The sequence below is a fragment of the Triticum dicoccoides genome, chromosome 6A (assembly GCF_002162155.2).
Source record: "Triticum dicoccoides isolate Atlit2015 ecotype Zavitan chromosome 6A, WEW_v2.0, whole genome shotgun sequence".
Classification (NCBI taxonomy): domain Eukaryota; kingdom Viridiplantae; phylum Streptophyta; class Magnoliopsida; order Poales; family Poaceae; genus Triticum; species Triticum dicoccoides.
The window spans coordinates 137803735-137808951 of NC_041390.1; positions in this window are offsets into that span (position 1 = coordinate 137803735).

The following is a 5217-nucleotide window of genomic DNA, read 5'->3' on the forward strand; positions in this document are numbered from 1 at the left end:
AATTTATTAAGATGATTTAGTGCCTAAACTAAATTAGAATAGAGAAAACAAAATAGAAAAGGAAAATAGGAAAAGGAAAAAAGCTTACCTGGCCTTACCTGGTCGGCCCAGTAGGCGGCCCAGCCCCCCCAGCCGAAGCCGGTCGTCATCCTCCTAGTGCCAGGAGGAGAGGGCACGCGCCCGACGCGCACGAGCACGCGAGGCTGCCTGCCTGTGCCCCGACTCCCCTGACGACGCCACACAACCACCCGGAGCAAAAAAAAGGGCCATCCGCACCAAGGAGAGTCCCATCCGGACACGAGTGAGAGTCTTCGGTCTTGTATCTTCACAACCCATCAATCCGGCCCATGTCCAATAGGCCGGGCGCCCGAGGACCCCTTAGTCCAGGACTCCCTCAATGGCTCTGTCTCAGAAAATGAGTAGTGGAAGTGTAGGAACGTTCTGATGGCTCTCTCTCAAATGGAGAAGGGGGTGGAGGGGTATATATAGCGTCCACACAAAATCTAACCGTTACACACAATTTAGCAAACTCGGTCAAACCGAATAGGTGAACTCGGTGAGACCGATTCAGTTCAAAATGTGAACGTTTGGCTTTTCGGTGGGACCGATGAGCTAGGGTTAGGGCAAGACCTCATCTCAGTTTGACCGATTACGTGAACTGGTGAGATCGATTAGTAATAAGCTAACAGAGAGTTGGTCAGGCAAACTCGACGGGACCGATCGCTCCTTTTGGTGAGACCGAAACGTTATGAAAGGGAAACAAAGAGTTTGCACTACGAACTCGGTGGGACTGATCGCTCATTTCGGTAAGACCGAAACGTTACAAAGGGAAACAGAGAGTTTCCAGTCCCATCTCCGTGAGACCGAGATCCCTATCGGTGAGACCGAACTGATTAGGGTTTCTGGCTATGGCTATGTCAAGTGAACTCGGTGGCGCCGAATGAATCAAATCGGTGGGGCCGAGTTTGACTTTAGGTTTTGGACATATTTGGAATTGGGAAAGTGGTTGAGGGCTTTGGATCATATCACTAAGCATTTTGAGCAAGTGGATCATTAAGCAACACCTCATCCCCTTTTAATAGTATTGGCTTTTCGTATGGACTCAATGTGATCTTGGATCACTAAAATAGAAATGAAGAGTCTTGAGCTTTGCCAATATTTGTACTTAGCATTTTGAGGGGTCTACATCTCTAGTCCATGCCATGCCAATCATTGAACTTTCTGAAATAATCAACTTGAATGGATATTAATTCAATGAGCTATATGTTGTTATGAATTACCAAAACCACCCAGGGATTAGTTGCACTTTCACCATCTTGTATCTATATGTATGTAAACTTCACGACAACTTTTTCATAGTGTAAACTTCAAAGTGATGGCATTTTTTGTAGTGTAAAGAAGCAGATTGCCATCCCCCTCCCACTTCATATACTCATGGCATTGTACCTTTAACAGGGTTGGCAATTTTCTCAAATCCACACATCATCTACATCATTCCCTTTTGATACATTAGCTTTATCTCATGAAAAGTTCAAAAAACAGATAAGCAAGTGTCATCAGTAGCAACAATTAGATGGTAAGAACAATAGGGGAAGGCAAGAATTCACAATTCATCAAACTACCACGCATTTTTTTCTTGTTCTTGCCATCCAAACAGATCTGAGCATGGCAAGATCAGCACAAATCTCATGGCAGATCTAAGGATGGCAGGATCTGCACAAAACTCATGGCAAGAGCTGAAAAAACAAAATTCATGGCAAGAGCAGGTTCTTTTTTCATGCTGCTAAGTTGCCATGCGTGGTACTTTCAGTGTAGGGTTCATAGCTTCTATAAGGTCCCTCAGATCTTGCCTTGGCAACAATGGCTAGATCAGAGAGGGGGAAATAGGAGTGGGGAGGGGGGTGAGGAGGTGGTGTGGGGCACGCAAAAATTCACCAGATTTCACTTCAAGTAGCTCAACTTCTGTAGGGTTCCTCCGATCTTGCCATGGCAAATTCCATGAATAAGGGTATGGAGGGGAAGGGGAACTATGGTGGGGATCGGGGTGGAGGTGGGAGACACAGGGCGTTTTTGGATCGGGGGTCGAGGGGAGAAGCCGCATGGACCAAGAGGGGGTTTCGCCCCGTGGTAGTTCGGGGGTTAAGGAATCCTGTCGAGGGAGTCCCACTCCAAACACGGTCATTCGGACCAGCACCCTGTGGTATCAAACATGCGTGCATTATCAGGGTCCTATTTTAAACCTATGTGGATCGAGGTAATAGCTTGCTTGCCTATTGTCTTAATTATATAATAATACTCCTAGATCATTGTGGTGTATCAGGTAAGCTTCGGGAGCCTCTAAGTTGTGGAGATTGCCCCGAGCAATTTGTATTTGTTGAGTTATCGCCCTCAATGGTTGATAATTGTACATGTTCGATGAGCGCCCTTAAAGGTCCCTTAGAGGAGTCAAGGCACCGTGCATTGTGCGAGCGCGTGAGGAGAATACAGTGAGCCATTGTGGCGCTTGGGGGGCATTGTGCCCCGACACCGCTCGAGCATCCGCAAGGGTGTGAACTTAGGGATACATTGTCATCTCTGTGTGCCTCGGTTATCTCTTACCCGACCCATTTACTTATGCACTTGCTTTGTTCTAGCCATAGTGCTTCATGTTATATTTCTTGCTATCACATAGTTTGTCGGTGGGAAACGACACCTATGGGATCACAAGAATCCCTACTACGGTTGCCGGGGCGGGGGGTTGTGAGAAGAGCAGGATTAACAGTCAACACAAGGGTCGTTTACCCAGGTTTGGGCTGCGAGGATGCGTAATATGCTAGTCCTGCTTTGGTGGATGTATTGAGTGAGTTCTTGACCTCTCGAACTAGCTACGGTGGCTGCATAGTTCAAAACAGCCGAATCCCCCTCCAGTATGCCATGGGCCTTGCTTTTATAGTTGAAAGGGGCTGCCACAGTGGCACACAGGAGGTGGAAAGGTCTATAGTGCTGCGAGCTTATCGCCCGTATTACAGGACAAGACGCATTTAATGCGTAGCTTAGGTGTCCCTTAGCTTTATCGGGGGCGGGAACGAGGCCCGTCCCGTCCGTCGCCGCCTTGCCTTGCTTCGACACGCGCCTAGGCCAGCGATGCATGCGGCGCCATGTAGGCAGGCAGGCAGCTGAGGTGGCGTGGTGGTAGGGTCTTCACGAAGATCTGCACGCCACCACGCAGGTGCTTGCTGAGTTGGCTCGGAAGCCGCCCGTTGCCACATAGGTGACTACCCAGCTGGTGGGGCTGGCAGCTATAGCGACCAGACCTCAAACAGTCTGATCTCTGTGCATAAGTTTCATCCCTGGATCGGTAATGCTGACACACACAGTACTCGAAGGATTTATAACAGAGTAGCAATCACACACTTATTACATCGTATGTCTCAAAAGAGAACTTATTACAATAAATGTGGCTTAAGGCCATCTAATACGATAATAGCGGAAGGCTTGGAAGATAAAGTGAGTCCATCAACTCCAACGACATCACTAAGTGAAAGACCACGACCTAAGGCTCCTTACTCGTCGTCTGAAAAGTCTGCAACATGATACGTTGCATCCCGAAAATGGGTCAGCACATGAAATATGCTGGCAATGTAACACCAAAAGATAATGAACAGAATAATGCTATCACTACATGCATATATGGCTGGTGGAGGCTGTAGGGTTAATATGTTTTGTGAAAAGTCAATTTTTCCCTACTGCAAAGGAATATATTTTATTTAACTATCATGGTGGTTGATAAACATTGAGAAGGTTCACCCAACTCAATCCCAATTAAAAGTAATTAACAATAACCCATCAAATTAAATTAAGAGTGATGAGATCCACTTGATAATCCAAGGACTAGATACTCAAATTTTCCATAATCGGGGACACGGCTAATCATGATTAGTTTGTACACTCTGCAGAGGTTTGTGCACTTTTCCCCACAAGACTCGATCTCCTCTATTGGATTTCTTGCACTACATGGTGTTTCAGAAACGGTTGACCAAGACATAGTCTTTCGGAAGCGTTAGCACCTTACGATGGGTAGACCGGTACACCTACTTCCCCTACATCTGCTAGTCTACCACTATAAGAGTTCACACGACTTAATCAACTATGCTAGAGCCCATAATAGCTTGTGGCTGCACACGGAAGTTTCCAGTATGAATAATCTTACGATCCCTTTGAGCCTGGGTGGCGGTCCATAGGAGAATCACACGGTACTCCGGGATTTCCAAAAATACAGGCAATCACTGGAAAACCCAGGTGCCTCAATCCACCCAGATGTGTATTTAAGTTGCCACCTTAAGTTAACCATTAATTAACGATCTCACATCTGTCATGAAATACACTCAAGCCCAATCCACGCCTACGAGCATAGCATGGTAATATAAGCATAACGTAGAAGTAACTCCTAGGGTTTGATAATAAACAGGTGAATAGGTGCTATCTCAACTACTTCCCAACACACAATTTAATTCAGATCCTAACCGTGCAATTGTTTGAGGATTGATCTAATGCAATAAAAACTAGGTAGTAAGAGGTATGATCAAAGTGTTACTTGCCTTGCTGATGATCCGCGAAACCTAGAGACTCGTAGAAGCAAGCTTCGCACTCTGGGTACTCTATCGCAAACAAACAAGCATACAATAAGCAATCAAACAAGGGCATGTGTAAAACTCAAATAATAGATCTAACCAGAAAGTTCAACTTAAGAACTCTGGTTTGCAAAAAGAATCAAATCAAACGAAGTAACAAAACTCAAACAGCGAAAGAAACAAACTCCGTTTACTATTCTGGACTAAAGTAAATTTTTACAGTAGCAAAAACTTGGTTAAGTTGGTTAAACGGAAAGAGGGTTTCGAGACAAAACTCTAGGTGCTTGAATCGCCCGATTCCGATAAACGAACGAAAAGTTATACTAGAACGAAAATCGGATCAGAAATCGCGATCGAAAATAATCGCGAAAAATCCGAGAAAAAGGAAAACTGACGAACAGCCTAACGAACGAACGTTCGCTGTCTGCGGCTAAACAAACGTCCGCTAAATAACTAAACCAGAAAAAAATAAAACCAAACCGGATCTAATAAAAAAACGGATCTAGGGTTTTTGAAAAAAACATACGGTTTTCTCATGAAAACCGAGGCGGCTACCTCGGGTCCGGCGGGGCGGCAGGTCGGCGGCGTGGGGCTTTGGCGGGCGGCG